The sequence below is a fragment of the Puma concolor genome, chromosome D1 (assembly GCF_028749965.1).
Source record: "Puma concolor isolate L17-30 chromosome D1, mPumCon1.1.hap2, whole genome shotgun sequence".
NCBI lineage: Eukaryota > Metazoa > Chordata > Mammalia > Carnivora > Felidae > Puma > Puma concolor.
The window spans coordinates 107,449,235-107,474,286 of NC_141676.1; the positions used below are offsets into that span (position 1 = coordinate 107,449,235).

The 25,052-nt window shown below is 41.6% G+C and overlaps 1 protein-coding gene across 4 annotated transcripts in view; it reads right to left on the reverse strand.

The window, feature by feature from the left end:
• Positions 1 to 25,052, reverse strand: part of POU2AF2 (POU class 2 homeobox associating factor 2) — a 494,391-nt gene that overhangs the window by 67,950 nt on the left and 401,389 nt on the right. For all 4 annotated transcript variants that reach the window (XM_086679169.1, XM_086679170.1, XM_086679168.1 and 1 more), the window contains one exon: positions 4,950 to 5,148. The gene's annotated coding sequence lies outside the window, so the exon portion shown is untranslated. The remainder of the gene's footprint in view (positions 1 to 4,949; positions 5,149 to 25,052) is intronic.

The window sequence follows — 25,052 nt, forward strand, 5'->3', positions numbered from 1 at the left end:
ACATGATATTGTGTCTTCAAATTTCCCTAAAAACTGTGTGGATTGAAATGTGACCCAAGATGACAGGTGGGGTCACGATCAGAATGGGCCCCTGACAACGCCGGGGCAGTGAAAGGGAGGATAGTCTACAGCAGGATGTGTAACTTGGGCACAAACCTTGAACATGCTGACTTACTCCTTGTAGAAGTGGATGGAGTCTTTTCTAGGAAAGAGGGGGATCTCTAGGGTGATGAAGATGTAAAGTAGCTTGTGGGGGGTCAGAAGCAGAGAAGATAGAGCTCTTGAGAAAAAAAGGTAGATAATCTGCAGCTGTGGGGTCTATACAAGGCAGGGGCCAGGTTATACGATCTTAAAAGTGAGAGCAGGTCTGAGATGATGACACCCTAGGGGCTAATAGATCCTTACAGCAGAGCTTACCACCAGAAAATCTTATGTTGAGTTCTGGGTTTAATGAGTCAGGATTTCACCAATAGACAGAACAGTGTCAACCCGAAATTGAGGGGTGTATCTGCCACTCAGGCAAAGAAGAAAGTATTTTCTGATAACTAAGGGGTATGACTAATAATAATAACACTTAGAATTTTTGAGTGTTTATTCAGTACTAAGCATGGTTCTTTTTTTCATTTTTTTTAATGTTTACTTATTTTTTTTTTGAGACAGAAAAGGAAAGAGAGAGACAGAGTGCAAGTGGGGGAGAGACAGAGAGAGAGGGAGACACAGAATCCGAAGCAGGTTCCAGGATCCAAGCTGTCAGCACAGAGCCTGATGCGGGGCTCAAACTCGCAAACCACGAGATCATAACCTGAGGCAAAGTTGGCCTGTTAAGCAACTGAGCCACCCAGGTGCCCCAGCACCAAGCAAGGTTCTAAGAGTTTTATTCTACTCATTTCATCTTCACAAACTATGAAATAGGTACTGTTGATAGCCCCTTTTCATAGATGAGAAGATCGAGGCACAGAAAAGTGAAAACAATTGCCTAAAGTCACAGCCCTATGTGATAGAGTCAGGATTAGAACCCAGAACTCTGTCCCAGAGCCTATTCTCTTAAGCATCTTGGACTAGGAGGCAGGAGTGAAACCAGGAGGAAGCATCTGGAGCAGAGAAAGAACCTATGAAGCAGAGAGGATTTGTGACTGGTCATTTACCACTTTCACACATGCACATGTATGCAGACACACATACTCATGTACACACACACATGCACATATACATGTTCATGTACATACAGTACACACATATGCTCAAGTGCAAACACACATGCACACATGGCTCCCCATATTCACATACCTATGCACACACACATGCTCATGTACACACACATATACACACATGCACGCTCATGGATGCGTGCACGTGCACACACACACACACACACACACACAGATGGTAAAGGGCATACTGGGATTTTGCCTTTGAAGAAACCCTCTCATTTCCAGTAACAGCATCCTGATGTTACCCCAGCAAGCCAAAATAGGAATGATGTGTCATCACAGTTCCTTTTATATTTTTTCTCATCTATAGATTTTTTTTTAGCTTAAAGCTAAATATAGATTAAAAATGAGAATTCTGAAATGTGGTAATTCTTGTCATAGCTATTTACAGTACACTTTATTTAAATTTTTTTTATTTTAGAGAGAGAGAGAATACAGGCGTGGGTGAGGGGCAGAGGGAAAGAGAGAGAGAGAGAGAGAGTGACAGAGAGACGAAGACACAGAATCCTAAGCAGGCTCCACACTCAGGGCACAGCCCAGAGTGGGACTCAATCCCACAACCCTGGGATTATGACCTGAGCTGAAATCAAGAGTCAGGTGCTTAACTGACTGAGCCACCCAGGTGCCCCTTATGGTACACTTTAAAACAGATTAAAAGATAGCTTTAAGATACAAAACTAATGGGAGAGTTTGGTAGATAGTTTGGTCTGATGATGTACAGAGTGATATGAAAGACAGTCCAGAGGCTCTTCAGCTCGAACTAGAGCACATTCCAATTTCTACCTACGGCCCTGTGAGGTGATGTGGGACTCCCTACCTCATACTCTGCCAATAGCGATAGCTATGGAGATGTTGGGACGTCTGGGATCTGCCTTCTGATCTTGTCTGTGGCTACACCTTGTTTAAGAATGACACTTGGAGAGGTACTACCCTGTCTATGCCTCTGTGGGGAGCAGTTGTGTTAGTTGGGATTGTTTGATGCTGTGATGTTTCTGGTTCTCCCCAAATTTGTATGTTGACACCTGACCCCCACTATGATGGTATTGGGGGATGGGGCCTTTGGGAGGTGATTAGGTCATGAGGGTAGAGACCTCCTGAGTGGCATTAGTGGTCTTATCAGAGAGACTGCAGAGAGGTCTGTCAACTCCATGTGAGGACGCGGTGAGCTGGCGGCCATCTATGAACCAGGAGGCAGGCCCTTACCAGACACTGAATCTGACAGCACCTTGGTCTTCGACTTCCCAGTCTCCAGAACGGTGAGAGATAAGTGTTTATTGTTTAAGCCACTCAGTCTATAATATTCTTGTTGTAGCAGGCTGAACAGATGAAGACAGCTGCCAAGAATCAGAATGCCATGTGGATAAGCTTAAGCATGTGTGAACATCACTGAAAGGATACAGGGGTACCTCCCTGAAGCAAGGGTAGGAAGTGTAGCTGGCCTCCTCTTCCCTCCCCCTGCTCACGTCTCTGCCCCTCTCTCTGCCTACATCACTGTTCTCTATTTTTGCAAAATGGCTCTTTCTTCTTTGCACATGCAGGACCTGACTCTAGGTTTATATCCTTTAAGTTCGTGCTGGAGTCTGACCTGACTCTGAATTTCAGAACCGTGGAAGAGAATCTGATGCTTGCGTTAGGCGTCCACTCCTGGTTCAGTCAGCTGTGGCTGAGCATGGGGCTGACTGCCTGGCTCAGTAGGATCGTCAGTGCAGAGAAAGGGGTGGGAGGGATTAATTTAAACTGATTTAGAAATGAGTAGAAAATGATTTAGACACCTATCATACAGCAGAGAAAGGGGTTATTTTGTATAAGTTACTTGAATGCGCCAACTCTTAAGAGTAGGTTTGTATGAATGGGCTCATACTGACTTGAATGCCTGAATACTGAGGCACAGAATGTTAAAACACTTGCCAAAAGTCACAGTGCTACATGGAAGAGTCTGGATTCAAGTCCAGCACTAAGGCCGTCAAGCTCCAACAGCATGGGGCAAGAAAATACCTCTCCTCTGTGTTGTATTTACCTGGGGACAGGATGGGCTCTTATGGATCCCATGGACCTGGTGTGTTGCAGAATTGGGAGTGATGATGGGTCTTCCCATCCCCATGAGGCACCTTTTTCCCCAGGGCCAAGCATGCTGCTGGGACATCTGGGTTCAGAAGAGTTCAAGAATCAGCCACCCTCTGCAACGACTCTCCTTGTGACCTGCCATGTTGCTGATTCTCTCTGCCTGCAAATTTTCTGTTTGATTCCTTCCTCTACTGTGCTAGTCCATCATGAATAGCCGAGCTGTGAATAGCTGAACCCAGTACTGGACACCGTATAGCTTTAATTAAAACGAGGCTCCTCGGGACACCTGGGTGGCTCAGTCGGTTAAGTGTCCAACTCTGGGTTTTGGCTCAAGTCACAATTTCACGGTCCATGGGAGCGAGCTCCGTGTTGGTCTCAGTGCTCACAGTGCAGAGCCTGCTTGGGATTCTCTCTCCCTCTCCCTCTCCCTCTCTCTCTGCCCCTTCCTCACTCATGTTGTCTCTGTCCCTCTCTAAATGAATGAAGGAATGAACGAATGAAAAATAAAACGAGTCTCCTAGTTTCCATGTAAACTAGTGATTGCACATAGATATGGGTGTGTGTGTGTGTGTGTGTGTGTGTATGTGTGTGTGTGTGTGTCGCTTATCACTAACTCCACTCGATGGACTTGCATCTCGTCCAATGGGGACTCCAGATGCCCGCAACTTGCCAGATGTTGTCTCAGAGATGCGTGAGATCTCTAGCTTCCCTACGGGCTGTGCACAAATCTTTCACATACACCACAGGCCTGTACTGGTGGTTGATAGTGTACTAGTATCCTTTAGGCATGGAGTTCTTGGATTTGTGGACCCCTGAGGTGTGCTTAGGTGAGTACCAAGAATCTGTGATTGGCGGTCTCTAAATACTCATGCACTCGGAATATATTTGATCGCAGTATTGCTCAGAAAACAAAATTTTGATCAGAGGCCCATGATATTCCCAAGTGTTTGAACACAGAATGTTATTGTTGTCTCTCATTCATTCATTATAGTGATGGCTTTTATTAATAGATACAAGACACTGTCTATTTATTTTTAACTCGATCTACCTTAAAGATACAAATGGGACTGTGTGTAGGGGTCATCAGGATTTCTCCCTCTTGCTAATAGGCAAGGTGGTGCAGTAGACTCAACTTCTTACTCCTGATTAACTAATTGTATAATCATGGGTCATTTAATTTGTCTGGTCCCCTTTTTCCTTCATTACGACATGAGATTAGACTAGATTATCTTTAAATTTTTGAAGTACCGATATGATTCCTGACATTGTTTATTTTTGGGGGGAGGGGAATAAATAGTACATAAATAATGTCAGGGAAAGTTTTTAAAAAGATACATTAATTCTAATCTATTTCTCAAAGTAGCTTTGACTCCATGGTCTACTTTCTAGAGCCTTCTTCAATGTAACATAATCGATTCAACTAATGTGTTAATAGCATCTATTAAGAATACATTGGATACTAGTGGCTTCTTAACCATATGTAATATCTACTAGTAGAAAATTTTAGTTCTTTCTCTTTGTTCTTTTAGTGTTCCATATAATTGGTTAAGTCAAGGATCATAAAATAGATCTTCACAGTTCATTAGTAGACCCCAAAGCAATTTCAAACAGATTTTTTCTTTCTTCGTACCTGTTTACTTTAGTATAAACACAGAAAGCACTTTATATTCCTACCTTAGAATTAGCAGCTGGAGGGGTGCGTGGGTGGCTCAGTCGGTTAAGTGTCTCACTTCAGCTCAGGTCATGATCTTGCAGCTCGTGAGTTCGAGCCCCGCATTAGGCTCTGTGCTGCCAGCTCGGGCCCGGAGTCTGCTTCAGATTCGCGTCTCCTTCTTTCTCTGCCCCTCTCCTGCTCACACTCTGTCTCTCTCTCCTTCAAAATAAGTAAACATTAAAAACAATTAAAAACAAAGAACTAGCAGCTGGAGTTCCTACTATTCATGGATTAATACAAGTTGGATTTTTAAAAGGATTGCAAATTAAGGAGTTTGTCCCTTAGAGTTGAGAACGTACAAAACTTATTTCAAATTTATATAGTTGGTTGTTCCTGTTTTTTTTTTTCTTTAATAAAATTTCTCTCTGAGGCTGACTTATTTGTGAAACCATTTGCACTTCTTCACTACTAAGCCCAGGGTGATGTGCTCCAAGGTAGGCAGTATGCTTCTTTCTTTAACACCTAGGGAGGCTTGCTTAACAAGACAAGCCCACAGTGATTCAGTCTCTGTCCCAAGTGTCCTTGCAGACAGGACATCTAGGGTTGAAAGGGAGGTGTTGCTCTTGATCATGCCTAGGGCAGAGTGACTGTTCTCAGTCCCCACAGCTTGGAGACAATGTTTCCCAAACTTCCCTGATGGAAGAATAATGGAAGGTACTTGGAAGACAGATGGCTCCCCAGGCCACCATCTTGGAGGTTCTGATTCCACAGAAAAGGGTTGGGTCCCAGGAATTTGTGTCATTAATGAGAACCTCAAGTAAATTTTTTTCATCAAGAAGTTCGGGAAAACACTTCACTTTGATGCACCTTCTTCCTTCCTTTTTTATTCCTATTACATTTATCTAAAACCACAAAATTACCACATGATTATTGTGATCAGTGATGCTCTTACTTTCCGAATGCTTGCCCGACTTGCTGCCCTTACATCCATCATTCATTTTATACACCATCGCCAGCTTATCCTTCTGGAAATTCAGTCCTCATCACTATTTTCCTGCTCAAAGAACATCACGGCTGCTCTGCTTCCTTGTAGAATTATATCCAGATTCCTCAGCCCGGAACTTAAGGAAGTCAATAAATTGGTCCTCACTGGTCTTTTCAAATTCTTTCTCATCCATTTCCTTCATACAGCCTGGGATTCAGCCATGTGTGGCCATTTGATTGTCCCCATACACATTCTTTAGTGTCCTAACTCTTTGCCTTCGTTTATGCTGTTCTCTCTGATTTTCTATATATGTCCATACCTTATCTATCTTTCAGGGGCCAGCTCAAAAGTTACCTCCTGTCTGAAGTGGGACCTCATTCTATCGGTCAGAGAATAAGGATTTCTTGACTGCGAATGGTATGTCAGGCATTGTGCTGAACTCTTCGTATGTATTGGCTCATTTAATTTTCAAAATAATCTGTGAGGGAAATTTCCCTCTTCTGGACCCACAGTACAGTAACTCATTTGTTGGATTCCATATTTGTGAATTAACCCACTCACTTTTATTCCTAACCCTATAACCAATACTCATGGCTCCTTCCGGTTCATTCTTGAATATGTACACAGTGGTGAAAAATTCAAATCACCTGACACACACCTTCCAGCTGAGGTCAAGCAAGGTGACACTCTGCCTTCTTGTTTCAGCTTTCATGCTGCAAACAGTGTCCTTTTCTCCATCTGTTTAGTGACATGCATTTTTTTTTTTTGCATTGTGTTTTTTTGTTAGCAAATTTGCTGTTTAAAATGGCCCCAAAAGGGGCACCTGGGTGGCTCAGTTGGCTGAATGTTAACTCTTGATTTTGGCTCACGTCGTGATTTCATGGTTCATGAGATCAAGCCCCGTGTTAGGCTCTGGGCTGACAGTGTGGAGCCTGCTTGGGATTCTCTCTCTCTCTCTCTCTCTCTCTCTCTCTCTCTCCCTCTCTGCCCCTCACCCACTCTCTCTCTCTCCCCCGCAAAAAATATTTAAAAAAGAGAAAATACATGCTAAGTATTATACAGGAAAGAGTTATTGTGGAAGAGAGGATCCCATTATCATTCTTCCAGCAACAGTTTTTGAGAGTCTGTTATGAGATGGTCAGAAGCGGTGGATAAGATTGCGTCCCTGCCCTTGGGTAGCTTGTAGTCCAGTGGGAAAAACAGACAAGCAGGTGGATGTCGTCACAGTGATTCAGAAAGGCACAAGGAAGCTGGTGATTCATTAAGTGATTGCATCTAAGTCACAGTCTAAGCATTCAATGATTGGATCTGCCATTTAAATTTCTTTTAATGTATGCTCTCGCCTTGAATTAAGTCCTTGCCTCTGGGAAACTTGGATTCTCTATCTCTGTCTCTGTTTCTATGCCTAATTTCTATTTCTTTATCTTCCTGAAGACGTGTGATAGTTAATGTGTGGCTTTGGGGGAAAAAAACCCCACAAGACATTGGTTTACATTTTCTACTACCACTGACAAGAGAAACGTAGGCTTTCTTAGGTCTGGAAGAGGAGAATTGTGCAGGCTCTGCCCTGCAAAGCTGCCAGCTCATGAAATAAGAAGACAGCAGGGACAAGGGCAGAGCCCTTGAGGCTGTGGCTATGCTGCCAGAGAACCGGCCATGCAGAGCATCACAGATAGCAATGCTCAGATGCAAAATCCACATGCTCTGCTGTGCAGAATACGGAAGGTGCCTGCACGCCTGGGTGAGCAGCCACAAGGCTCTCGTTCCAGCAGGACTTGGCTTTTCTACACTGGCCCTAACTAATAACTGTGGTTTGGATCAAGACTTTATGGTCAAATAACAAATGAATCACTTTCTTTCTCTTTCCTATTTTGGCAAGAATTGAAAATAATTAGTGATCTATTCAGCAATTCCAAATACCTCTGCTAGTCTGTTTGGTGTATTTGCTAGAATATATTTGCTAGAAGAACTCTGGCTGCTGTCCAATGAAGGCTGCTTTTCTAAGCCATTTCTTTTATCTTTTAAAGGAGGCAATTGCCCAGAAACATCAATTTTAGGGGATAAAGGGGAATGAGAATGAAAGGGAACCTGGGGTTGCTTTTAGGATTTTTCTTCTCAGCCTTCCCTCTTACGCGTTTTAGGCTTAGGCCTCCGACCTGCCTCCTAGACCTGCCAGATTCTTTGCTTCTGTGACCCTCCCCTTCTCCTTTGTATCTCTAGGCTGCTAGGCGGCCCCTCTGTAGCTACTCTAGTCCCTGTAGTCAGTTAAAAGACCACCAATTAGGTGTGCGCCCTACTCTACTGTTGTGGTGTATGCTTCAAAGTTGAAATATGATCTGGCCCCTGACCTGGAGGAATTTATTGTCCAGCAGGGAAAAGTCACATGAAGTGATTGTAATGCTTTGTGATGTGGAGTGGAATCTGTAAAGCAGCAGAGTGGGTGAACGCTTCATCCCACTTGGAGGAAAATCTCACGATGCCCACAGATGCCTCCTTCTCCTGGGCTTGGGATTGTCTCTGAGTAATCTCTTTCTCTCTCTTCTTGGTTGTCTCTAGGTTTGGCTCTTGGAAGGACCCTCCGCTTGTGCTCCATTTCTCTCTGTCCCTGTTGGCCTCGCTGAAGTACATTCCAAAGCCATATGTCAAACTGATTCTTCCCTTTTGTAAAGCTGGCCCTTTTCTCCCATAGCTCTAAGCTAGGATTGGGCCCATTCCCACTTGGGACCTCATTTGTTGTAAATTTGTTTGCTTCCCATATATAATCTCATCTCCACAAAAGGATTATCAACTCCTGAGACAAGACTATGGCAGTTACTCCCTTAATGTATCTTTCACAAAAACCAATGTAATTTTGAAGCCATAGAATCTGTTCCACGATAATTTTTGATCTTGTCAGTATGGCCCCAGCATTCACATGCTAATTCAGACCTATGGAATCTGATGAAAGCCAGTAATGCTGAGAGGGGTGGTCTGGGGAGATTTTTCAACCAGAAATCATTTTGTTTGTGTATTTCAAGCCTTATTATTTTTCATTTGACCCTGTAAAAATACCTCTTGAGTTTTAGAAAATAAACTAATTTCACACCCCCAGTGCTTTCCATACCGTGTCCACTTTGAGCAGACCTTCAGAACTAATGTGTAATGTGGTCTCCATTGTATACTGACACAGAAGAAATGGAATTACAACTTTCCCCAATCTTTGATATTCTAAGTCAGGATCTTGAAAGTTGGAGGAAGGCTCTCAGAGTTCAAAATGTTGATCCATTTTGTCTGACTTTGGCCTCTGGGGAAAAGACATAGGATTCGCATAATCTTTCAAAAATATTTCCCTACGTTTGGTGCCTTCTGAGCTCAGGGGGTCTCATTATTCCCTTCAAGGGTTCTTGTGACCTGTCAATTATCTAAAAGCTTTTTTCTCTACCCTGCAGATCCTTACCTTTCTTCCATCCCTCTGTGTGTGTGAGCTGCACTCTGATTTTTCCCTACTCATTAGCACCCCATAAAGATATGGACAGGTCATATTAAAATTAGAGCTATTTGATTTTTTTTTCATGGTTGTAATGAAAGGTTTGGTGAAGAAAAGGAATAAAATTACTGCTTTCAATACCATGTTCCCTGTTGGTAATTCCAAAAGCATATGGATTGTACTTTTTTTTCACCCAGTAAGGAGAAAAAGCTTCTTTTGTATATAATCCTTAATTAACCCTTTTTTTCTGTGAATAGGGTCCCTTAATAAAATACAAGATGGTTCACTACCCACGTTTTATATATTTCTCTATTGTTGGAGTCCCTTCTCAACTTAACCATGGTGTTCTTTTTCTACTCTTCTCCTTAAGCCGATTCTCTTATGTGAAAACGTCCCAGGATCTCCTAAAATGGTATTTTCAAATGCATTTTCTCATCCTCCCCTGTTTTCACCTGGAAAGCAAGGCGTTCTTTTTGGAGCCAAACCCAATGCTTCACTGCTGTTCTAACGGCAATATCCTTCACTTCTTCCAGCAGTTACGTTAAGAGGATAAAATTGACTTTGTTACAGAGTAAGGAAGCATTTTCTAACACATCCCTGGGTATTCTCGTTCTGTAAAATGCTTCACAAATAAAGCTTCTGTGGCCATAGAAGTTTGGACACATGGCTTACATACTTATTCCATCCCCTTCTGAGCGATTTCCAATGCACATGTTGGAATATATTAAACATATTAATAAAACCTCTGAGAAATCCTGCCTTTGACAAACCTGTTTACTCTTGTCTCCTTGTTGTTTCCTGAACTATTCCATCACCAAGCCCCTTTCGTTCTTGAAACGCATTTTATCATTTGGCAAGTCCAACTTTGGGAGATTCTGGGGAAGGAATTAGGGAATACAGCTTGCTCAGCCTGGATAAACTGCAGGAATGCGGCGGTGGATTCCTGTATCTGACCTCTCAGGTCCTATTTGCTTTATCAGTGAAATGCAAACTTCACGGGGGCAAGGGCTTTTATCAGTTTTCATCGTGTCACTGCTGCATCTTCAGTGTTAGAACAGGACCTGGCGTGTCTTTGCACCCAGTGATCATTTGTTAACTGGGAGAATGCATGCATCTCTGGGTCACCATGGACGCCATGACTTTCTTAGCTCAGGCTCAGGGGTGACCTTACTTTCAGAACGAAACTGAACTTTTACCAGTTATCTGAATTGTTTAACCAGTGTTAACATTCAGAACGTCCTGAATTCTTCATCTTCAGCAGTGAGTGGCACACATTTATCCTATTCATAGCTCCCCATCGTATTTTGACAAGTCTTTCTGTGTATTTGGGGAAATTCTTTTGTTATGAGTCTTGCCTCTGAATCTAGCAGTCACCATTCAAATTTCTAGGCTCTTCTCAGGAAGACGCATGACAAATATGACAGCAGAGTGTTGGGAGCAATGGGCTTTGTTAGAGACCAAGCGGTGCAGCTGAGGTCAGCTTTGATGCAGAAATAGAAGCATTGGCGGGGCCTTCGATGAGGCAGTGTGGATTGGTCTGGGGTGGCTGTGGAAGGTCAGCAACTGCCTTACAGGCCAGTTCTGCAGGGCGGTCTGAGCCTTGTTCCCGGAAGCTCAGCCAAGGGCCCGGTTTTCCAGGACCCAGAATTTAATGCACTCCAATACGTTTAAATGTCCCTGCTAAACATGATATCTACTCCATCCTTCCACGAGTTTCAAATTCCCATTTCAGAAGGCTGTTTGTCTTCTTCTTTTAAAAATTTTTCATTTCTTAGTTTTTAATTTAAAAAATTTTAATTCCAGTGTCGTTAATATAGACTGTTAGGTTAGTTTCAGGTGTACAATATAGTGATTCAACAATTCTGCGCTCTCGATGCTCATCATGGTACCTGTACTCTTAATCCCCCTCCCCTATTTCACCCATTCCCCCCACCGACCTCCTCTCTGGTAACTACTAGTTTCTTCTCTATAGTTCAGAGTCTGTTTTTTCATTTCTCTCTCTCTCTCTCTTTTTCCTTTGTTCTTTTGTTTTGTTTCTTAAACTCCAAATATGAGTGAAATCATATCGTATTTGTCTTTCTCTGACTTATTTTGCTTAGCATTACGCTCTCTAGCTCCATCCATGTTGTTGCCATGGCAAGATTTAATGCGACTGCTAGGCCATAGGGTAGTTCTATATTTTTAATTTTTTGAGGAACCTCCATACTGTTTTGCACCAATTTGCTTCCCCACCAACAGTTGCACAAGGGTTCCTTTTTTCCACATCCTCACCACTTGTTTTTTCTTGAGTTTTTTATTTTAGTCATTCTGACAGGCATGAGGTGATACCTCATTGTGGTTTTTTTTTTTTTTTCATTTAAATTCAAGTTAGTTAACATATAGTACTGGTCAGGAGTAGAACCCAGTGATTCATCTCTTACATATGATACCCAGTGCTCATCCCAGCAAATGCCCTTCTCCATGCCCATCACCCATTTAGCCCATCCCCCCACTCACCTCTCCTCCAGCAACCCTGTTTGTTCTCTCTGTGATTAAGAATCTCTTATGATTTGTCTTCCTCTTTTTATCTTATTTTATGTTTCCTTCCCTTCCCTATGTTCATTTATTTTGTTTCTTAAATTCCACATATGAGTGAAATCATATTTGTCTTTCTCAGACTTACTTATTTTGCTTAGCATAATACATTCTAGTTCCATCCACATTGCTGCAAATGGCAAGATTTCATTCTTTTTGATTGCCAAGTAATATTCCATCATATATATATATATATATATATATATATATATATATATATATATATACACACCACATCTTCTTTTTCCATTCATCAGTCAATAGACATTTAGGCTTTTTCCATAATTTGGCTATTGTTGATATCATTGTGGTTTTGATTTGCATTTACTTGATGATGAGTGATGTTGAGCACCTTTTCATGTGTCTGTTGGCCATTTGTATGTCTTCTTAGAAGATGTTTTTCCTTATTGCTAAAGATTTCTGTACTTTATAGCTGCCCATACCATTTTTCTTATTTCATTTCCCTCTTTTAATTAATTATATATGCACACAAATATTCCTCCTTTGCCTCTTTGTCTTGCCTGTTTTTCTGGGTTTTGATCACACTGTGTATGTAACTCTCCCCTTCTGAAGGCTAACGTCTATGATTTGCTTTTTACAATGAGTCTCGTAAATGACTTCTTTCTATGAGTCTCTTGTACTCCAGAGATTCTTCTTCAATGAAGTGGTCATGCTTAGGATCTATAGGATTCTGTTTCCCCTTAGGTGGAATCATCTAAGTTAAATTTTAATAATTTGGCTTAATATCACAATCATTTTATCTGCCAAACACAACTGGGAAGGGAATAGTGAGATAAGATTGAATTTGGTTGCTAGTAAGAAAGATACAAAGTAAAAGTAATTAAAATAGATCAGAGATGTGTTTTTCCCCTTAAAAGAGAAGTCTAGGGGCGCTTGGGTGGCTCAGTTGGTTTAGCGGCCGACTTTGGCTTAGGTCATGATCTCGTGGTTCATGAGTTCAAGCCCTGCATCCGGCTCTGTGCTGACAGCTCAGAGCCTGGAGCCTGCTTTAGATTCTGTGTCTCCCTCTCTCTCTGCTCCTACCCCATTCGTGCTCTGTCTCTCAAAAATAAAGAAATGTTAAAAAAAAAAGAGAGAAGTCTAGAAGTAGGGTAATAAGGTAATAAGTCTGAGGGCCCAGTGTCCTTATTTCTGCTCTACTGCCCTTAGTAAATGGCTCTCATCTTCAGGGGAACCTGATGCTCACAAGAGGGTTGAACAGCTACCGCTCTCCCATTCTGCCTCCCATATAAGTCAGTCCCCTTTCCAAGAAACCACACGCCATGACTTCCACCCGTAATCATCCACTTCTATCTCTAAGAGATGCTTAGAAATTTAGTTTTATAGTTGGGCAAATTGCCACACCCAGTGATGTAGGTCTCTGCTTTCATTCAAAGGAAGAAGGGAATACATATTAGGAAAACAACTAACAGTCTCTGCTTCGAAGATTTTTTTTTTAACTTTACTTTTTTTTGTTTTAAAAATTTTTACCACTGTTTTACAAAAGATGCTGTTGACTATAAATCCAATGGGAAGATGTTGTGAAGGTTTCTCACAAAACATATCTGTTATAGGAAACAATCATGGCTCAATTCTTTGCATTTGGAGGAGTGTCCAGAAATTTGTATGGTCTTGTGGGCCAGAAAGTGGGCACAGATTACCTGCATTTATAGTCACTGTGAGCAACGTTGTCCTCTAGGATATAAGCTGTGCTTACTTTGTTAGTATAACTTCTGATATGCACTTAAAAGACAGCCCAAGATGCAAAGCATGTTCCAAAGGAAGCATTTTAATAATGCTCCATCATAATTAATTCTTGAGATTATTCACAATTCAAGGCATTTTGAGCTTTTATAAAAGATTTACAACTTTGAACACAAAACAGAGTTAGCTTTCCCTGGGCTCATTATAAAAACCAAGTCATAGCCACCATCACAGAAAATAGTTTTGTTATTTCTTCTCGTTCCTGGGTAGATAATGGGAGGTTGGGTCGGGATGCTCTCATTTGGAGCAGGATCTGCTCAAGAGAAAGACACACGATGCAGAGAAGAAATAGTCAATGCTGATGTTGCCTCCATAAGCTATGTTGGCAGGAGCTTTCTCTTACTATTTTTAAAGTGACAGGTTTAAAGCTCAAAACCAAAATCCAGCAATTCTTAACACTTCTGTTATATAATTACCCTTTTTTTAAAAAAAAGAAAAAAAAAAAACTCTACTCACTTGTAATCTACCAAAAGTCAGCTTCAAATCATTCATAGTACCCAGATATCCAAGAGTCAGAGTATTAAGCCATCTTTTTTTGCCGGGTTATTTACTTGAACTCATAACAAAGAATTCAGACTTCTGCAAAATGCTGTGTAATTCTTGCCTTTTCTCCTCCTTCCTCCCACATAGTTTTTCCTTGTGACAAACAACTGGTTCTGCTCAGCCAGAGTGATACATCCATAACCCCCCCTGCTTTCCCTTCCTCTTGTGGCTTTCTGCTGTATAAAAGGAGGATGCAGTGGGGGTGCCTGGGTGGCTCAGTCGGCTAAGTGACTGACTCCTGCTCAGGTCATGATCTCATGGTTCATGAGTTCGAGCCCTGCCTCGGGCTCTGTGCTGACAGCTGGGAGACTGGAGCCTGCTTCGGATTCTGTGTCTCCCTCTCTCTCTGCACACCGCTCTCCCACTCATGCTCTTTCAAAAATGAATAAACTTTAAAAAAATTTTTAAAAAGGAGGATGCAGTGATGACTGCTTTATGAACAACTGAGGAGAACTCTGGCTTTTACCAAAATGGGGAAAAGCATTTATCATCCGGGGGCGGGGCATGACTCTGTGACCCATTTTAGAGAAGTGGAAACACAGTAGCACCATACTGTGGGAGAATGCAAGTTGCCAAGGAAACTGGTGATTATTAGCTGGATTAGTGCTGGGTGCACGGAGGTGCGCCTGAGCTTGAGTTGACACGGAGGAACCTGGGTTCAGCACTGACCTGTCTTCCCAAAGCAGCCCTGCGACAGGACTGCCAACAGGAGCCCTTCCTCGGGTTTCACTCAGTTGGATGTCTCATCAGCCCAAGAATCCTGCACCTCTCGCAGGTATTCAAAGAACAGGCTGGGTGCCAGAGAAGCAAAACACTCTTTGGCACTGGTGAAGTTTCCACTGAAGCCCAAGCATGGCTCAGCTGCGGTGGAGAACTATGCGCGTCAGGGCTGAGAAGTCGCTTCTCCGTGGGGTTTGGAGGCATCCCAGCAAGGGAGGAGATGGAGTAATGGTGGGGCTGGGAGGCGGGCAGGGTGCCGCGCGTGCACCCAAGAGGCACACCAGGGCAGCGTTGGGCTCCCGGCCACACAGCAAAGGACAGAGCGGAAGATGTAGCTCCAACTCCGCGTTGGCATAAGCCAGGCTCATGACCGCTGATGCCATCCCTCACCCGTCTGAGAAAATCAGACTCTATGTGCTTTACGGATCTGCCTTGGCCAACTCTGTTCAAAGTTATTTCATCCTTGTATCATTTTTTTCTAACTTGCAAAGAAACAGATGCAATGAAAACACGAGCAAGAGGTGCTATCAACCTCTTGAGGAACGTAGAAGAGCAACCAAAGTTTTGTATAACGTGGTTGTTGTTTTTTTTTTCCAGATTTTACTTGGAGTCAGGCATCTGATGCATACGTCAAGCTAGAGCAATGATGATTTTGTTTTGCATTAAAATTAATTTGTCTATTTATCCGAACTCTAAATTATACGGGGGGGGGGGGGGGGGACCGTGGAGCTTAAATCATCTTCCAGTTTTGAAGGGAAGTGTTCACTGTTCATTCATGAAGCCTTTTCAGCAAGGTACCCACAGGCTTTTCAACTCTTTTTTTATTTTTTTTTAATTAATTAATTTATTTATTTTTGGGACAGAGAGAGACAGAGCATGAACCGGGGAGGGGCAGAGAGAGAGGGAGACACAGAATCAGAAACAGGCTCCAGGCTCTGAGCCATCAGTCCAGAGCCCGACGCAGGGCTCGAACTCACGGACCGCGAGATCGTGACCTGGCTGAAGTCGGACGCTTAACCGACTGCGCCACCCAGGCGCCCCTGGAAAACTAACGAGACAATTTTAAAGGAGAAAGGGGGAATGTCTGGAACACAGTAGGCACTCAATAAATGGTTGTTGAATGGCAGAATAAAGGAAGCTCCTCCTTCATTACAAGATTGTTGGTATTCTATAGAGAATTACACAGGTGGGGAAAATGATGGCACACACGAACCCCGGCACACGCAGTGACCGCTTTTTCTCTGCCGTGTCATTCTTACAACCTCCTTGGGAAATGAGCCTGTCAGGGGTCGTGGCTATCCCTGTGCGGATGAAACCTGGAGTCTGCAGAAACTTGCTTAGAACGGGTCGGCGGCAAGGCTGAGCCACCGCCCGAGTTAGATGGTCCTAAATTCTGTGCGTTTTGTCACTTTTGATTTCTGTCCTGTGTGTGTGTGTGTGTGTGTGTGTGTGTGTCTGTCTGTCTGTCTGTCTGCCTATGTGTACAGTGAAGCACCCTAGTTCTCAGCAACTGCTCCGACTACGGTCTGAATGTTCATATTCTCCCCAAATTCACATGTTGAAGATCTCATGCCCGAGCTGATGATGGCGGGAGGCGGGGGCTTTGGGAAGAGACCAGGCCATGGTCTCTACCCAGCACCAATAAGATTTGTGTCCTAATAGAAGAGGCTCAAGAGAGCTCCCTTGCCCTTCTGCCACGCGAGGACACAAGAAGTCTGTGACCGAGAAAAGGGACCCTCACCCAGCCGAGAGCCTGGACTCCCAGCCTTCAGGATCATGGGAAGAAATTTCTGCTGTTTCTGAGCCACCCGGCCTGTGGAATTGGGTATCTGGCCAGAGAGGGTGAGGACAGCTAGCCGGCACAAGCCAGGGCGCGTGCTGGTGTCACCCCGAGGTGATCGTTTCATTTACATTTGTTTGCATTTTCCAGCTTCATCTTCGCCCCTCACACCGTAATGTCTGTTCTGTGTCGACATTACCTGTTCTGGAAGAGTCACTGAAAAACACGCTCTTTGAAAGGAGAAAGGGGGCTGAGAGCAGCAAGACAATAAGGTTTACGGCAAAGCTGTGGGTCTGCTGCCTTTGTGCTGGAGAATTTTCTTAGGCTAAAACACCCATCCCCGGCATCTGTCCTCTCACACATGTGCACCACATTTCAGAAGGACACGAGTGAGCTTAATAATAACAAACATTCAGGCCTCCGCGTCTCCCCTCTGCTCAGCGACCGGCTCTCGATTCTTCATGTGGAAACGACCAGTCCAACAACCAGCAGGACAGAGAGGCGGCGAGGAGTTTCTTGGCAGAAGCAGCAGCTCAGAGAACTAAAACAAACTCCCACGCCAGGGCGATGTTGTTCCTGGACCTCGGAGAACACAGCTGAGATGAGGAGGTCTGAGTTTTACCAGGGAGAGCCTCTTTCTGAGCGTGACCTTTCCCTATGGCGTGCGACCTTTGGAGACAATGGAGCATCGGCTCCGTTTTTCAGATGGTGACTCCCCTTCCCCCTTCGTCCTCACACATTTGTGTAAGACTTAACATCTGCCGGGGTCTTACGCTCTTAACCTTTTCTTCAGTCCAAGAGTTGACCGCAGGGAGAAAACAGTACCATTTTCTGTTTCTGTGATGGATTGTGCCTGAGAACCGTTTGTGCTCTGGAGAGAACTCAGCGACGTGTCTGATTCTGCCTGCTGTCGTTCTCCGGCAACAAGGGCCCAAGCGCTCGCCGTCTTGGGAGCTCCTGCCTCTGCGGAGAAGGGCTGCAAAGAGCTGCTGCGTCCATTTTCAGGGACTCGGTACATACAGGGGTGGCCTGAGCTCTGGGGACCCACGTAAACAGGGAGATCTGGGCTTTCTTGTACCGGGGAGGAGGAAATGAGCCTGAAGAACCCCTCAGCCCTTGGCCCACTTAGTCTTCTCCTCAGGGAAGGGGCCAAAGGTACTTCCTGTCACCTACGCTCCTTTGCTTTCCTTCGTGGCATCTTGATTACGATGGATTGAACGAGACCCTGCACACGCTAATCTAACAAGGGCAACCATGAACACCAGATGAGATATTGTGACCTCTGAGGTAGCCAGGCTCCATCATGAATATTGATTGGGATCTTCTCTTAGGGAGGTGTTATTTTTTTATTATTTATTTATTTATTTTTAAAATATGATTTATTGTCAAGTTAACTAACATACAGTGTATACAGTGTGCTCTTGGCTTCGGGGTTAGATTCCCATGATTCATCGCTTACATACAACACCCAGTGCTCATCCCAAGAAGCACCCTCCTCAATGCCCATCACCCATTTTCCCCTCCCCTCCCCCGGCCCCCCCATCCACCCTCAGTTTGTTCTCTGTGTTTAAGAGTCTCTTATGGTTTGCCTCCCTCTGTGTTTGGAACTACTTTTTTTTTTTTTCCTTCCCTTCCCCCATGGTCTTCTGTTATGTTTCTCAAGTTCCACATATGAGTGAAAACATATACCTGTCTTTCTCTGACTGACTTATTTCATTTAGCATAATACCCTCCAGTTCCATCCACATTGTTGCAAATGGCAGGATTTCATTACTTCTCATTGCCAAGTAGTATTCCATTGTATCTATAAACCACTTCTTCTTTATCTATTCATCAGTTGATGGAGATCTGAGCTCTGTCCATAATTTGGCTATTGTTGAAAGTGCTGCTATAAATTTTGGGGTACATGTGCCCCCATGAATCAGCACTCCTGTATCCTTTGCATAAATTCCTTTTAGGGAGTTTTAATACCCCCGCCCCCCCGCCCCACACACACACCAGTGAAACAGAGAGGGTAGGAGAGGAGCAAGAGGACATTGAAACTGAGTAAAAGACCACAAAACCCCTGAAGCAGGGAAGGAGGCAGACTCTGACAAGATAAGCTAGTCACCAGAGCTGTCACAGTGTTTTGAGCAGTGATGACCCATTGTTTCCTTTCTGGATTGCATTTTTCTTTAAGAGCTATGTTGAGGTATTGTTCACATGCATTTAAAGTGTAAAATTAGATAGGCTTTGACACATGGATGCATCTGTGAAGTCACCATCACAGTCAAGATAATAAACATGTCCATTTCTTCTAGAAGTTTCCCCTTGCCCTTTTGGAATCCTTCCCTCCTGCCCTTCCCTGTCCTTTTTCTTTCCCTAGCCAAGTAGTCTGCTTTGTGCCAGTGCAAAGAAGTTTGCATTTTCCAGAATTTTATATTAGTGGGGCTATACCACGCATGGTCTTCTGATCTCTCATCTTCTATGTAGCGTAATTTTGCCATTCATTCACATTGTTGTGTGTATCAATAGTCATTCCTTCTTCCTGTTGAGAAGTATATCATTGTATAAGTATGCCACAGCTTTGGTTTTTTTTTTTTTTTTTAATTTTTTTTTTTCAACGTTTATTTATTTTTGGGACAGAGAGAGACAGAGCATGAACGGGGGAGGGGCAGAGAGAGAGGGAGACACAGAATCGGAAACAGGCTCCAGGCTCCGAGCCATCAGCCCAGAGCCTGACGCGGGGCTCGAACTCCCGGACCGCGAGATCGTGACCTGGCTGAAGTCGGACGCTCAACCGACTGCGCCACCCAGGCGCCCCCACAGCTTTGGTTTTTTAAGAAACCCATTCACTTGTCGGTGCACATTTAGGCCATTCCCAATTCTCTGCTATGACAAACAAAACTGCTCTGAGCATTTGTATACAAGTCTTTGTATGAATATGTGTAAATTTTCATATGATTATTTGCTGTTTATATATCTCAATATCCCATGGGTCAAAGAAGAAATAAAAGGGTGAGTATTCTGAACCAAAAAAAAATGAAACCGCAACCATTACAATTTGTGGGATGCTGATAAACTGTTATTTAGAGGAAAATTCATAGCACTAAACACCTACAAGAGAAACAAAGAAGTTTTCTAAATTTGTGACCTCAGTTTACACATTACAAAAGTAGGGGAGGAAAAGCAAATGAAATCCAAAATACAGAGAAGATAGGAAATAATAAAGAGTAGAATGGGAATCAACGAAATTGAAAACAGAAAAACAATAAAGAAAATCAAGAAAAGCAAATGTTAGTTTTTTTTTTTTTTTTTTGAAATTGATCAAATATAACTGATGAAATTCAAACAACACTGATTAGGAATAAAAAAGAGAAATTACAAATTACCAACATTGGGAATGAGAGAGGTTTCATCAGTAAGGATTCTACAGATATTAACAAGATAATGAAGGAATATTATGAAAACTTTATGCCAATAAATTTGACAACTTGGATGAGAAGTACCAACTTCATGAAAGATACAAACTATCAAAGTTTATCCAAGAGCAAATGGGTAATCCCAAAAGACTGTATCTATTAGAGAAATGAAATTTGATGCTCAAAATTGTCCTACACACACATACAAAATCCAGGCCCAAATGGCTTCACTGATGAATTATACCAAATATTTACATAATCAATAATAGCAATTCTCTATAAAATCTTCAAGAAATTGAAAAGGAGGAAATATGTCCCAATTCATTCTATGAGGCTAGCCTTACTCGGACATAAGTTAAAACATTATAAGACAAAGTGTGAACATTACAAGAAAAGAAAACTACATAGTTGAAAAGTTTCATAACAAAATTTTGTTAAATTGAATCCAACAATATACATGAAAAACAATACGTCATGACCAAGTGACGCTTATCACAAGGATGCCAAGTTAATAAAACCTCTGAAAATCAATCCATATAATTTGTCATAACAGACTGAAAAAAATAAAAAAAAGAAAAACGGATTCTCTTAATAGGTGCAAAAAAAGGATTGGATAAAATTTTAACACTTATTCCTCATAAAAACTCTCAGCCACTTAGGACTAGATGAAAACTTTCTCAATTTGATCAAGGGCATCTGTAGTTAACATCATATTTAATGGTGAAATGTTGAGTGCTTTTCCTTTAAAATAGGGAACATGGGGCGCCTGGGTGGCGCAGTCGGTTAAGCGTCCGACTTCAGCCAGGTCACGATCTCGCGGTCCGTGAGTTCGAGCCCCGCGTCGGGCTCTGGGCTGATGGCTCAGAGCCTGGAGCCTGTTTCTGATTCTGTGTCTCCCTCTCTCTCTGCCCCTCCCCCGTTCATGTTCTGTCTCTCTCTGTCCCAAAAATAAATAAAAAACGTTGAAAAAAAAATTAAAAAAAAAATAGGGAACAAAACAAGGATGTCTGCTCTCACCAATTCTGTTCAACATTACACTGAAGGTTCTAGACATGTAATACAGCAAACAAGAGATATAAGAGGCATGCCTTATAAAGGGAGAAAGAAGATTGTCTTTATTCATAGGTATATGATCATCTAGGTGGAAAAATCTTATGAAATCTACAGAAAAGGCATGAGAACTTGTAAGTGAATACATGATATAAGATCAATATGAAAATCAATTGTATTTCTTTATACTAAAATGAACAATCAGAAACAGAAAAAAAACCCTTACTATTTACAATCATATCAAAATAGGAAATATTTAGAGGTAAATCTAGTAGAAAATGTGCAAGACTTATAACTGAAAACCACATAATGTTTCTGGGAGAAATGAAAAAACCTAAGGAAATGGAGATATAGAGGTCACATTTATAAACTGGAAGACTCAATGTCATTAAGACGTCAAGTCTCCCCAAAACGATTTCTAGAAGACTCAATGTCATTAAGATGTCAAGTCTCCCCAAACTGATTTCTAGATTCAAACTATCCCAATCAAAATCCTTGCAGATTTTTTTTTGTAGACATTGATTTTAAAATTCCTTTTGAGGGGCGCCTGGGTGGCTCAGTCGGTTAAATGTTCCACTTAGGCTCAGGTCATAATCTCACGGTTCATAAGTTAGAGCCCTTCATCCGGCTCTGTGCTGGCAGTGCAGAGCCTGCTTGGGATTTTCTCTCTCCATCTCTCTGTGCCCCTCCCCCTGTTTGTGTTCTCTCTCTCTCTCTCTCTCTCTCTGTCTGTCAGATAAATAAATAAACTTAAAATTTTAAAAATTTAAAATTCCTTTTGAAATGCAATGGACCCAGAATAGACAAATAACTGTGAAAGGACAAAGGGAAAGTTGGAAGACTTACAGTACTGACTTCAAGATTTATTATAAAGCTGCAGTATCTGAGATATTGTGGTAATAGCATAAAGATACCAATCTTCAATATGTGTGCACCTAATAACAGAGCTACAAAACAAATGAAGATAATGCTGATAAAACTCCGTGGAAAAATAGGCAAATCTACAACTGTATTTGGAGATTGCAACATTTCTTCAGTAACTGACAAAAAAAAGTAGACAGAATCTCAGAAAGGATGTAAAAGAACAGAAGAATATAAATGAAGCATCTTGACCTAATTAACCTTTAGAGAACACCATGTGCCAGAACTACAGAGTTCTCATTCTCAAATGCATATGGAACATTCATCGATATAGACCATATGTTGGGCCATACAATGAGCCTCAGTAAATTTTAAAAAGAAAGAAAGAAAGAAATCCTACATACTACAATAGAATTAAATTAGAAATTGATAACAGAGCTATCTAATTTATTAATAGCCCTCTAATTTACTTGGAAATTAAACAACACACTTCTAGATAACCTAAGAACAAAAGGAGAAACCGGAAAGAAAATCAGGAGATACTTCATACTACACATGAATGAAAACAGAAGATATAAAAAACTTGTGGGGTGCCTCTAAAGCCATGCATAAGGGAACTTTATAGCTTTAATACTTACACCAGAGAAGAAGAAGAAATGATGAATTTTTCATTTTAAGAAGCTATGGAAAGAAGAGCAGATTCAACCAAAGCCAAAGACATAATAAAGACCTAAGAGGTAATCAATTAAAATAGAAAATTTATGAGCAATAGAGAAAGTGAATAAAGCTAGAAGGTGGTTCTTTGAAAATTTCAGTAAAATTGATAAACACCAGGTAGATGTATCAGGAAAAAAAAGAGAATATGCAAATTACCAATATAAAGAATCAAGAAGTAAAAGTACTACACACATTCAAAATTCTAATGCCCAGAGACACCTGGGTGGCTCAGTTGGTTAGTGTCCAACTCTTGAGTTTGGCTCAGGTCACAATCTCCAGGCTGCGCTGATAGCCTAGAGCCTATTTGGGATTCTCTCTCTCTCTCTCTCTCTCTCTCTCTCTCTCTCTCTCTCTCTCCCCCTCTCCAGCTTGCACTCTTTGTCTCTTTCTCTTTCTCTTTCAAAAACTAAGTAAACATTAAAAAAAATTTTAAGTCCTTTACCTATGGAAAGCCCAGTTGGTTACATTGGTGAATTCAATGAAACTTTTAAGGAAAAGTAACACCAATCCTAAACAATTTCTTTTTGAAAAATAGAAGAGGAGATAATATTTCCAAGTTTATTTTATGAGTCCAGAGTTACTTTGGTGCCAAAAGTAATGACATTATAAGAAAACTACAAACCAACCTCCATCATGAATATACATGTATAAACTTCATCAAGTTCCTAGCAAATTTAATTCTGTGACACATAAAGGGATAATACATCACGGCCAACTGGTATTTATTTCATAAATATAAGATTGGTCCAAGATTTGAAAATCAGGATCAGTTAATGTAACTTACCACATTAAAAAAAGGGCAAAAATCACACAATCTCCATAGATTAAAAAGTATTTGTCAAAATTTAACACCCATTTATTTAAAAAAAATCAATAAATGTCTCAGCAGACTGCAAGTGAAAAGAAACTTTTTCAGTCTGATAAAGGGCATCTACAAAAAACCTATAGCTAATATCATAATTATAATGGCATAATTCTGCTAATGAAATCTGAAACACTTGCCCATAAGATTGGAAATAAAGCAGAGATGTCCACTCTCGCTATTTCTACTTGACATTGTATGAGAGGTCCTACCTCTAGTAGGAGGTAAAAGGCATAGAAGAAAAAGTAGAAGGTAAAGAAATAAAAGGCACATAGATTGAAAAAGGATGAAAAAAGCATCTTTGTTCATAGACAACATGTTGTATACATAGTCCTAAATAATCTACATAAAATCACTAGAACTAATAAGTGGGTTCAGTAAGGTGGTGGTATTCAAAGTCAATATACAAAAAGTAATTGCATTTCTACATGCTAGCAATAACTTCTGTAAAATGAACTTCAATATCATTTAGAATAGCATGTAAAACCACAAAACACTTAGGATTAAAATTAACAAAAGATGTGTAAATTCTATATACTGAGGAAAAACAAAAATACGAAAATGTTGCTGAGAGGAAGGAATGAAGATCGAAATGAAATGAAGAATTATACCACGGTTATGGATTGAAAGATTCAATATGGCTGAGGTGATGGTGCTCCTCATGATTCCAGTCAAGACCCAGTAGGCTTAATGTGTGTGTGTAGACATTGGCATGTCATTGCTAAAATGCATTTAGAAATTCGAAGAATGTAGAATAGCTACAATAATCCTTAAAAAGAAGAGCTGTACTAGAAAGCTGCATTGTATAGACACAGTGTGCTGTCGGTATAAAGACAGACAGTGTAACATAATAAGAGTTCAGAAATAAAACTACACCTTACGCTAAGGAACCAAAGCAATTGAAGGAGAAAACAAAAGCCTTTTAACAAACAATGCTGGAATAAGTGGATATCCATATAGAGAGGTGACCTTGAACCTATACCTCACCCCATACACAAAAATTAATTACAGATGGTTAATACATTTGAATGTGAGAGGGGATGAAAATCAACCCTTGGAGGGTAAAATTTTCTTAGATATTACAATAGTTTGTTGTCCTCCAAAGAATAGATACATAGTATATCTGTGGTTATAACACATTTCATGTTTGGGAGGTTGGGGTGATTAGAAGTAGAGTATCTAAAGACTCCTATGGAAGTATTGTGGGTTGAACTGTGTCTCCCAAAACTTATACAGAAGCCATAACCCCTGGTACCTGTGAAAGTGATCTTATGTGGAAATAGGGTCTTTACAGATGTAATTAGGAAGCTTAGATGAGGTCATACTGGAGGAGGGGATGACTAGTGTCCTTATAAGAAGAGAAGAGATATAGAGATAGGGGAGAAGGCCATGTGAAGATA